Below are 12719 nucleotides of genomic sequence, written 5' to 3'. Positions count from 1 at the left end.
TGTTTTATCTTCTAGGCTCTATTTACAAGTTACTTTTGTGAGAATATAGTTGTGTCTTTCCTGTCAAAGGAGTAGTTTAATTTAAACCACCACTTTGTAACCTGGTAGGGACTTACATTCCTTCACAAAATTAGCATGTCTTAAGAGATTACAGGTGTCAACCATCCCCATCTTTCTCTGTAAAAACTCCCACCAGTAGGAGTTTAACACAGGAGCTTTACATCAGGGGTATAAGGCCCACGGGGTTCTTTGTCAATGTATTCTTACATACCTGGGAGCATCCTTTTTTGGAAAAAAAAAAGTAAAATTGTCTTGTCTAGTAGTTTTCTAACATGTACATTTTTTGATGCCATGAAAATTTATTTTTAACAAATTTGGCACCCAATGTGGGACACAGTGCCCCTCCAGGGTGGTGAGAATCCCTTCTTAAGGGAGTCGCTTCCTACTGCCTTTATTGCTGTAACCTTTGGGGGAGGGGACCCACAATCTCAGACCCACAAACCTTCAGGCAAAAATTGAACAGATTTTGTGTCAATCAGAAATTCCACTGGTGGACCCAGGTATGAACGGTTTGGGGAGAAGCAGGTTACACTTGTGTGGTCAGGACATCCCTGCGGCTATGTGTGTGTGCTTGAATGAGGTAGTGGATCTGCCATTCAGTTATATCCTTGGTGCTCCTCTGGAAAGGCATAAAGCCAACCCGCCAGATGAGACTGCTATGCGTTTTCACTCTCACCAATCAGCTAAGAAGCACCTACCACTGATATATTTCCTGTGAGGGAAACAGAGAAACATTGGGAGAGGAATACTAGAAGCCCCAGAGCAGGGGGAGACTGGGTCTCAGCAGGCACTAGCTGTGGTTTCTCAATCAGGAAGGCCAGGATGGGAAGTAAGGGCTGTGTGTGTACGTGAATGAGATGTAGCAGGTGTGGAGTGTGGATCTGCTGTTCTGTTATATCCTTGGTGCTTCATACGGCACAAGGTGGCCTCTCTGGTGGCTCCTGATAGAAATTTTAACTATCCTGCCCATAGCTAAGAAGCACCTACTGTGGATATATTTCCCCTGAGGGAAATGGAGAAAGACAAAGTGCATCTGAGAAGGAATACTAGAAACTTCCAGCAGGGGGAGACTAGGTCTCAGCCAACGATCTAGTAGCAATTACACAGCCAGGCAAGCAAAGATGGGAATAAAACTTCTTTACCCAGGGAAACGGTTCCCAGGGAGGGGGAGAAGCATTAGACAAAATTCCCTCAGATAGTCCCTTGGGGTGTATGCTCCAATATTATAAAGACAATCCTAGGACAGCAGGGAAAAGAAACACTGGATGACAAAACACTGCTGTTTCATGTGGACACAAGCACCCATCCTCAAACCAGGGGTATTCTGGCCAAAATTTGGTTCCAGTGAGGACTGGGTTTGCCAATCATTAATCCAATGTGTCAATGATAAAAAGTCCTTTTACCCAGGGAGAAATAGTCTATGCATTCTGCTGGAGGAAGGGACGTAGTCTTATTCCCTATGGAAGCAGAAATGGACAAAAACAAGGGCAAAAATGGCAACTGGGACCCCCTTGACTGTTTACCTCTTTCTGACCTACCTCAAGGAAGGAATGGAAGGAGAGGGAATCTGAGTCGACTTCAGGGACTTCAGCGCTGCCCCTTCATTATGTACCTCTCTTCCCTGAGATATTCAACAATGTAAACAGGATGTCCAAAATTTCCCTTTTCCTTCTAAAAAGTACAGCTACAGGCTTTTTACCACTTTGGGAAGTTGCTCTGGGTGGAGGAGCTACTGGTTTTGCAAATGTCCCCCTAACTGATTTCAAGGTTGGAGCTCTAAGAAAGGAACTCAAGCCTCTTTTAGAGGACCCCCATGGGGTTTCAGACCAGCGGAATCAATTTCTAGGGCCCCAGATTTACACATGGACTGAACTAATGTCCATTTTGGGCATCATCTTTACTGGAAAGAAGGAGACAGCCATTAAATGGCCAGCCATTGCCGCATGGGAACGGAGCACCCAGCAGGTCCTGAAATCCTAGATGCTGAGGTTAAGCTTCCCTACCAGGAATAACAACAACCCCGAACACAGAAGTCATATGAGAGAAATTAAATAATTAAGGGGATTAGAGAATCTGTACCTTCATCCCAGATTATAACTACGGCTTTTGATGTACAGCAAGGAAAGGAGGAGGAGCCAGCTGATTTTCTTAATAGACTGATAGACCAGATGCAGAAACATTCTGGGTTAAACCCAGAGGACCCTTTAGGACAAGGAATGCTTAAGTTACATTTTGTTACCAAAAGCTGGCCAGACATTGCAAGGATGCTACAAAAATAAGAAAAATGGGAAAACCGGATCCTAAAGGAATTATTAAAAGAAGCTCAAAAAGTATGTGTATGGAGAGATGAAGAGAAACAGGAGCAAAAGGATAAAATAATGGTCTCCACTCTAGAACAAGTAACCCAGGGGAAAACTGGACCCAAACACTGGAGACAAAGATCTTCAACCTAAGGGACCCCAAAGGGAGGAGAGACTCAGGGACCATTTAAATGGGAAGGAAAAAATAAATTTTACTGGTACAGAAAGGAGGGCCATTTTAAAAAGGGATGCCTAGACCTAAAGAAGGACGCTGAAGGATGATTAGGGAAGTCAAGGTCTCTTTTATATATATGACTCCTACTAAGAACCCTTGATAAATCTGCAGGTTGAATCTGAAAGAGAGGGCTTAACATTTCTGGTTGATTCTGAGGCATCCAGATCCTCATGGACCATCACAGATCAGGGTTTCAAGAGTGGTCTCAACAAATTTAGGGCTAAAAATCAGGTAGCTACATGGTTTACACCAATATTATTTTGGTGGTCCACTCTTAATAAAAATGTAGATTGGATGAATGATATACGTTAAAATCCTACACAGATTACAAAAATAATCTCTTATCAAACACCTTCAAGAGCAGGAGTCACTGTTAGTAGAATTTGAAGAGTAATAATGAGTAATAAAAGAGGGGGAAATTGTAAAAATATATCTTTTCTGTCAAAGGAGCAGCTTAACTTAAACCAACATTTTGTAACCTGGTAGGGACTTAAATTCCTCCACAAAATTAGTATCTCTTAAGAGATTATAGGTGTTGACCTTCCCCCCTGTAGCTGACCAAGAAGAATATGAAACTGTAACTCCAACCAATAGAAGTTCAGCACAGGAGTTTTGTATCATAGATATAAGATCCACTGGGTTCTTTGTCAGACATACTTTCCCATACCTGGGAGCACTTTTTTGCAAAAAAAAAAAAGTAAAATTACCTTGCCAAGCAATTGCATTTTTTTGACTCCATGAAAATTTTTATCTAAGACTTTGCATCTCCTGGTCTAAATGCTCAATTAGTGAATTAATAAGTAAAACTATAGCCAGCTATTTGACACTTCCAATCGCTCATTCTTTGGGCTGCATCTCACCCTTTTTAGTCATCTTCCCCTTTGGTTTTCTCCCCATCAAAGCTAAAATTCAGAGTTCCTTTTATCCAGATTGCAACAGCATGAACATTTTGGCTGTTGGAAGCCTACCTACTGTGGTTAACCCTGAGACCTTCCGGAGACAGCCCTATTGTCTTTTTATGAATTGTCAGGGATGTATATGGTTCTTTGCACAGGCCAAGAAAGCTACATGAGTCTGGTGGGCACTTTCCCGAAATAAAGAAAACTGAGAGTAATTTTTTTCAACTTTGATGTTTACTTCATGTGATCTTTCTTTAGACCACTGTACACTCCAGGTAATTCTGCTGAAAGAAATCTGACTTTGACCCCCTGCTTGTTCCTTGACCAGTGATGAATCTGAAGAGTGAAATTTAGCCTTGTAAATGTTACTCTTCTAGAGTCAAGAAAATATTTCTTAAGCCTCCACCTGGGCATATTGTGTGGCGTGGGAACAGATCACCACAAAACTGACCTCAGACCTCTGGCATTGAAATTGTGTTTAGGACACCTGAGAACAAATGCTCTTTCTCCTCTGCCTTTACACATTCTATTTAAATTGCATTATTATAATCTACTTAAGCACACGATTTGGTGGAGCTATTGATTTTTTATTCATTCAAGTGCTCCTGTCTGCATGTGGTTTATCTCCCTCAACTAGCTGGTGACTGTTTATTGACAAGCACAGTGCCAGGACACTGAATTTGCCCAGATCTCTGGGAAAGTGAGAGACGCTGGTGGGAGGATCACCGGTAGGACACTACAGCACCATTCCTGGAGGAGACAAATCAGCCATTCTATGGCAAAATGATTACATAAGACCAATTGGATTCCACCATTTCATTATTACTAGAATTGACTGATGTGTACTCTAGGTCTGATGTGCTTTTTCTGCCTGGCTGACTTTACCCAGCACAACTATCTGAAGGCATGGAGTATCTGATCTATTAACTTGGAAACCCATATAACATTGTAATTTACCAAGGGATTCACTTTATAACAAAAGGATCCATGATCTTATCGTATATTCTATCACACAGAGGATATTAACTTGATCACGCGATGGAACAGGTTTGTGAAGGCACCCAGATCAGAGATGATGCTTTGTGAATATGGGGTTCCAACCTTAGGGCCCAGTATATACCCAAAACCAATAACCATTATATGGTACTATGATTGCAATGTGTAGACTACATAGGTCCTGGAACTAAGGAATATAATAGTAATAACACCATCACTCCCAGTGACATGCTTACATAATTTCTGCTCCATCTCCATAACTCTAGGTTTTGCATGTCTAAATGTTCTGATTCTCAGATATAGATGCTTCCACAAGGGACAACCAAGTGTCCCACTGAACTTTAAGCTATGTATGTCACCCAGCCTCCCCAGCCTCTTTCTGTCAAGGAAGCAAGGAAAGGAGTCACCAGCCTGACAGGGACAATTCAAGCAAAATATCAAATAACTTCCTATCAGCTGCCATTCTCTACTGAGAGAAAGAAGGATGTCTTGGGGGTATGTCAGAAAAGAAGTAGGTATAGTATAAGAGTGATAATATGAACAAAAGAAAGCCGGGCGTGGTGGCGCACGCTTGTAATCCCAGCATTCGGGAAGCTGAGACCTGGAGGATCGCGGTTCGCAGACAGCCTCAGCTACTTAGTGAGGCCCTCTACAACTCAGCGAGAACCGGTTTAAAAATAAAGAATAAAAAATTGGGCAGGGGGTGTAGCTCGGAGGTCAAATGCCCCTGGGTTCCATCCCCAGACTCACTCACACAAAAAAAGAATAAATCCAGAAACATATAAACTGAAAGAGTAAGAAACAAAAGATTCTATTATATACAGAAATCATACACTTTAGTGTATGATTTCTATTGTGTATGTGGTACTAGGGATGGACCCAGGGTATTCTACCTCTGAGCTATACCCCCAGCCCTGTTTTTAAATTTCAAAACAGGGTCTCACTGAGTTGATAAGAGTCTAGCTACTTGCTGAGGCTGTCCTATAACCTGTGAGCCTCCTGTTTTAGCCTCCCAAGTATTGAGATTATAAGCATGCACCACCATGCCTGGCTCTATGATTTTGTTTTTATAATGGTATAGATATAACTAAAAAAAAGGTAGTTTGTAAGAATATATATGTATGCAATAAAACATGAAATTTAGTGTAATGTTTCCTAGAGTGGATAGATATATGGGGATATTTTATTAGATATAAAAATTAGGGTTTTGTTAAGGACCTCACTTTTTTGGTGATAGGTAGTACATGAGGTTTATTTTATTTATTTTTTATTTTTTATTTTTTATTTTTATTTTTGCAGTACTGGGGTTGGAACCCAGGGGCATTCCACCTCCAAGCTACACCCCCAGCCCTATTTGTTTTTATTCTTTATTTTGAAACAGGGTCTCACTGAGTTGCAGAAGGGCTCACTAAGTAGCTGAGGCCATCCGCGAACCACGATACTCCTGTTTCAGCCTTCCAAGTGCTGGGATTATAAGCGTGCGCCACCACACCTGGCTGAGGTTTATTATATCTTTGGTTAATTCATTTGCGCGGCATCCACAAATCAATGACATAATTATATAATGAACCAAAGACTATAATTAATACGATTTCAGCCCTGGAATGAAAATCCCCCCCCCAAAAAAAATTACCCATCTGATTCATTCCTTTTAATGTTACTTGAGCTTTCAGTATCATCCAAATGCACATCCATTCTAATTTAACCCACACTTTAGAATCTTTTTAGCATACAGTGGCCAGAAACCTATAAGATATAATTCCTGGGCTCCAGAAAAGTATAAGTAGATGAGACTTCAATTTATTTATTTATTTATTTATTTATTTTTGCGGGTCTGGGGATGGAACCCAGAGACATTCGACCTCTGAGCTACACCCCCTGCCCTATTTTTTGTTCTTTATTTTGAAACCGGGTCTCACTGAGTTGCAGAGGGCCTCACTAAGTAACTGAGGCTGTCCGCAAACTGTGATCCTCAGGTCTCAGCCTCCCGAATGCTGGGATTACAAGCGTGCGCCACCACGCCTGGCTGAGATTTCAATTTAGAACTAAGCCATATAGGAAAAGAGACAAGATATCACAGCATTTTGCTGGTATGGACAACAAAATGGGCAGAGATGAAGTAGACTGAGGAGCAGACAGTGGGAAAGTCAGCTTTCCACATCTGCAGCCTTGGATGCCATAGAAGCAACTGCCCCTTGAGCCATTTTGGTCTGGGAGTTGTCCTTGGAAGTTCAGCCTCAAGAGCAATCCTTTGCCTCCCAACAGTACAGTAAGCCGTAAACTATCCTTCAATAAACCTCTTCCTTTTAAACTTGCTGAATGGGTTCTGTTCTTCACAACCTGACCCTAGCTAACACAAATATCCACACAGAATATTCCCTGTCTCTCAATTAGTAACATAATTGTAAAAGGAAAACAATTGTAGTTGATTATTCTTTTCATTTATATAAGAGGAAAGAAGGAAGGAGGAAGAGAAAGAAAGAAGGAAAGAAAAAAAAGAAGAAAGGAAGAAAGACTCCAGAGCTTTTTTCTAGCTAGGCATGGTGGCACATGTTTGCAATCCCCAGTACTTGGGAGGCTGAAACAGGAAGATTGCAGGTTCAAGGATAGCCTCAGCAAGTAGTGAGACTCATCAACCTACTGAGATTCTGTTTCAAAATTAAAATAAAATAGGGCTGGGGGAAGTAGCTGAGAAGTAGAATGACCCTGGTTTCCATTTCATGCACTCCCCCTCAAAAAAAAAAAAAACAACAACTTTCTTCTCATCAAGAAAGACCTGAAGGCTTCTCATGTTTCAATTTATTTTTTATTTTTATTTATTTTTCGGTACTTTGGATTGAACCCAGGTGCATTCTATCTTCTAGCCACATCCCCCAACCCTTTTTATTTTGAAACAAGGTCTCACTAAGTTGCTCAGGCTGGCTTTGACCCTAACCCTCCTGTCTCAGCTTTCGAAGTACTGGGATTATAGGCATATACCACCCATGTTTCAATTTAAATAGAAGAAAGATATATAGGTTCAAATGTGATAGATAAAAGCTTTTATATCTCAGGGTTCATCTTGAGATAGAAAATAAATATCTTAGTAACACTAAATTGCTATGTACCTATTATACTTCTTTATAGTGAAACAATATTGTGCTTATTAAGTGTTAAAATTCTTCAAATGTAGAAAGGTGTGTGACAGTGTAATAATTAAATTAAGTTCAACTTGCTATTAAAGTCACATCTCCTCAGATGTTCCTAATGCATAATCACTAATGAAGGCTTATTGCAGTCCCAAAGTGACAGGAAATGTATGTGATGTGGATACTTACTCAGATAGGTCACTCATCCAGTTAAAAGGGCTCAGCAGGCTATCTGTTCATCTTCAAAGAATGGCTTCATCTCTAAGCAGGAGTCCTGCTTGATTATGTAGTGTGACTTGAAGTGGAAGTAGTCTCTGCGAGCGGCCTTTCCTGGGGAGGAGCCTTCTGTTTCCCACATGTTTGAATATGTGGCAAAATGACAATCAAGGGCACGAGACATTATAATAACATAACTATAGCAAGGCCACTACTAACTGCTAGGTTCATCTTTCCCATGATTATTTTCTACTATGAGTGTAATAGATTTATATTAAATTATATAGCAGAAGACCTTTTATTAGCTGTGCCAACATACCTTGCAGAAGAACTAGTTGTAGGTACCATGGGGACTGAGGCACGGTATGCAGGAGTATTTGTGTTCATGAAAACAAACCAGAGGGGAAATTGGATCTATGTGAACACCTGATAGAAGATGCTATAGTGGTTACTCGTAAAAGAATTTGAACTCAGAACCATAAAGACTGAATATCAACGATAGATATGATGCTGAGTAAAGGCTGGGGACAATTGGGCCCATAAAAGGCGTTTATGTGGAAGAAAAGCCAGTGTAAAGCAAAAGGAAGCAAGAAACACACACATGAAGAGCCAGTCATGTCAGTGTCACCTTCTATTCTGCTAACAGAAGAATGTATTCTAAACAATGCCTAAAAATCATGTATGAATATAAGTCAAGGAACTTCCACAAGATATCTGCTCACTGACCAGTCACTATAATTGTAATAGATAATTATTTAGAAATAATGCCTGATTATGACTTTCATCCGCATTTTTGTAGGATATAGTCACTTTACCTATATGGGTTCCTTCTTCCACTAGAAAAATATATTTTTTATAATTATATTGATATAAATAAGTGTAACCCAGACTGGATTCATTATTATACTCATGTTTTGCTTCTACTTTTAAAGAAAATTTAAGTTAAGACATTTTCATGCATTCTGAAATTATCATGGGCCACGTGCATATAGGAACACATTATTGTGTACCTAATGGGTAAGTGAACTCTAGAAATCTATAATACCTCTGAGGATTAGGCACAAGGGACTTTCCCAGGGCATAGCTTATAATTTCAACCCTTGTTTCTTCCAAGAGCTTTTTCAATTTTCTTTTAAGTTAGGATTTATATTCTTCATGCGCTTTGTTTAAAAATGCATGACTTGTTTGTCAGCGGATACTTCCTATTCTGAGTACATCTATAATTTGGCTGTCAGCTTTTAAGTGGTTGTCGTTTCTATCCTTAAAATTGATGCCTTTTACTTTTCTATCTCCCTTAAGGAAGCATGACTTTGAACTGATCACCTTAAATACATGACTAGCTTTCCAAAATGGCAATGCCTCCTCAAAGCATCAACTGAGAAGTATTCAGAGAAGAGATGGAAAATTCACCCAAGGAGATTGAAAAGAACCCAGTGCAAAACTCACTGAAAGAGTATAATACATGTGAGAAATTTATTCCAGATTCAATCAATTTTAATTTGGCCCCTTTTCCTGACATTCTACAGATGAGATAGAATCCTCCCTGGGGATCCCATTCCAAGGTTTGGAATGAAATAAGCAGTGGCTACATAGCATTATTCATGGGTTGCAGAAATGGTAAATAAAAATGTAATTACTTCTTAGGAATAGTGTATGTTAGCAAAATACTTATAATTTTTTATTTGAGAATAAATACTCATCATTACTATCCAAAAAGACATACTTTAAATTAATGAACATATATAATTCACACAAATTATCTCGCCATATTAATGCCGGACATAAAATGAGTATTCCATAAAGAATTACAAGATCTAAAGCTCTAAATAACTCTGCTTTCTATGTGCAACATATGGTCCACATAGGGAGAAACTGCCTCTTTTGATCATCACTATATCTCTGGATTTTTGTACAGCCTCTGACACATTATGGGCTCTCTATAAACAATGCATGAATGAGGGAATAACCTCCAAGTCTTTATCTTAAACCAATGGAAAAGGTGCACTTGATCTGTTTAAACCCTAACATAACCCTTCGATTTGCATTCATAGAACTTTCATTCTATATCTTGTATATAACGTCTGCTTTTCATTAGGTCATAGAGTGGTTAGGACATAGACACGTGGGCTCAGGAAGCAAGCCTAGTTCAGCCCTTTGAACATAGAGCACTAAGCGTGAGCAGAATGACCGAGTAGCAGGCACATGTCTATCATTATTCATTTGAAACAACACATCTGTGTGGCTTAAACCTTCAGAGACCAGAGATTTATTACACATTAGCGATTACTTCAAACATTGGAGATTAATGAGGCATGAGAGATTACTTCAGACTTTAGTGATCTCAGGAGTTTAGTAAACACTGCAAGCTCTTCAGTCATCTCTGGGAGGTCTGATGGTAGGCCACGGAAAACATTATTTATAGAAACTCTGGTTCTGCACCAGTGGTGGGTCTGCCCTTTTACTTTGAGAGAGGATTCAAAAGACTGTTCAGGGTGATTGCACAGCAGTCCTTATCCCAGTAATCTATCAGAATGCTCCAGCCAGTCACCTTTTAGATTAGCCACAGTGTGGCTAATTCAGACAGTCTGGTATCTGAAAACATGGCAGCTAAAGGTCACCTGCCCATCAGTCAGCCATTCACTTTAAGCACTTAATACATACCAGAAAGCCTTCATCAGTTGCTGGAGTGGATAGTGGAGAAACAAACACAACACAGTCTTTGCTCTTAAGTAGAATGTGAAGCAGATGGGGAAATACAAGAGAATAATGAAAGAGATTTTGAGTCAAATGTCAAATATCTGGGCAACAGGATACCATGAAGAGAAGATCCAGGGTTCTGTGAGCATCTGGGAGAATTTACTAGGGGAAACGGGACTTGAAATGCTGAGTTTAGACCATCACAGTTGTTCACTCCATGCTGCTTCTAGAATAGGCTTTGTGAAATTATTCATGTGCTGCTCACTCTGTCTGGAATATATTTCCTCCACTTTTCTGCCTGGCCAAATTTTTTTTCAAAGGCCCGGTTCAAATACAGGCTCTTCTTCCAGAGCCTTCATCTACTATCTCCTTTGGCACCTGGACAAAAGTCAGTCATTCCCTTCTTTGTGGTCCTACAGCAACACTATTGTGCAATGAATTGTTTATGTGTCTGTTCTCTGCATTCAGGATTTCCCAAAAGCCATGAACCCTCAGTAAATATCACTTATATGGATGCATGACAAATTAGCTGGAGAAGGACTTTCTGCTCGGGGACCAGCGGGAATCCAGTAAAACAGGTCTAAATTTTGAAATACATTTTAAAAGACAGGCCAAAAGAAGAAAAGGATGAAGGGAAGAAATAAAAGGTATGCTTAAATAGGTTAAGTACAAAAAACAAAATGGAGCCCAGGCTTGGTGTCGCACACTTGTAATCCCCGTGCTTGGGAGGCGGAGACAGGAGGATCATGCTGGCTGGCTTAAGAGATCCTGTTTCCAAATAAAAGTATAAAATAGGTCTGGGAGTATACAGCCCGGAGGTAGAAGGGTTTCCAGGAACCCCAGTACCACCAAAAAAATTAAAAATGGAGCGTTTCTAAAAAAAATAAAAACATGATTCAGAAAATAAAAGGCTTCTATAATCCTGGTTCTCAGCAATGTCTACTATTAACATATTTGCGTTTCTCTAGCAGTTTTTCTATGCATATAAACACATTTTCAAATTTCCCTACAATTTATATTCTTATTATTCACATAAGAGAGTGCACAAAAATCCAGTGAAGCAACAAATATTTAATATGTGCTTAGGAATTTCCACATTATGGTAAACAAAACAGACATTTTCCCTGCCTCCTGTAGATTTTACAAAATAGTAGATAAAAATGGCAGTGAAAATCTTTAAATTGCTAACTAAATGATTAAAATGTGCAGAGATTCATCCACACCACTGCTGTGGATGTTTTCAACAGAAGCGTGATATGATAAATGTGTTTAGGAAGATTAAGCCAGCAGCAGAATAGATTGAAAAGGGGAGATATGAGCTGAAGAAAGATGTTATGGGTGATAGCAATGAGAATACTGGGGGTGGGGGAGTTGAAACAAAGAAAGAAAGTAAAATTTAGTGTGTGTGTGTGTGTGTGTGTGTGTGTGTGTGTGTGTGTGTGTGTGTGTGTTACTGAGAATTGAAGTTAGGGGCACTCTACCTTCTAGCTATATCCCCAGACCTTTATTTAAATTTTTTGTTTGGAAACAGGATCTTGCTTGGTTGCTGAGAGTCTTGCTAAGTTGCTGAGTTGGCTTGAACCTGCAATTGTCCTGTTTCAGACTCCCAAGTACTGGTATTTTACAGGTATGCACTACCACACCTGGCTGAAGTAAAATTTCTTCATCTGTGGTTCACGAATCCCTTTAGATAGTTCAAGAATAAACTTCAAGATTTTTGAAACTTCAAATTTAGCCTATATGTACAGTTTGTCTGTGTATTGTTCTATGGGTAGCCAGTTTTATAGGTTCCACAACATCTCTGTAGGGGAAATAGAACACTGTGTTTTAAGATTACTATGGTGGTTAATGTGTCAACTTGCCTGGGCTAAGGGATGCTCACGTAGCTGGTAAAACATTATTTCTGGGTGTGCCCACAAAGGTGGTGTTTTAATAGACTGTCTTTGGGATCAGTCGACTGAGTAAAGAAGATCTACCTCATATCACTGTGGGTGGACATTATTCAATTGGTTGAAGATCTGAAGAGAACAAAAGGTAGAAAGGATGTCCTTGGACATGGGATGTCTTGGTTCTCAGCCCTTCCAACTCAGGCAGAACTTACTTCATCAGCAAATCAGCTCTCAAGACGTAAGACTGGGCTCCAATTATGGTCTCCTGTGGTTTGCAAGCCTTCGGGCTTGGACCAAAA

The sequence above is a fragment of the Muscardinus avellanarius genome (assembly GCF_963383645.1).
Source record: "Muscardinus avellanarius genome assembly, chromosome: 1".
Lineage (NCBI taxonomy): Eukaryota > Metazoa > Chordata > Mammalia > Rodentia > Gliridae > Muscardinus > Muscardinus avellanarius.
The sequence above is the reverse complement of the archived record's forward strand: the minus strand, read 5'-3'. Positions refer to the sequence as shown.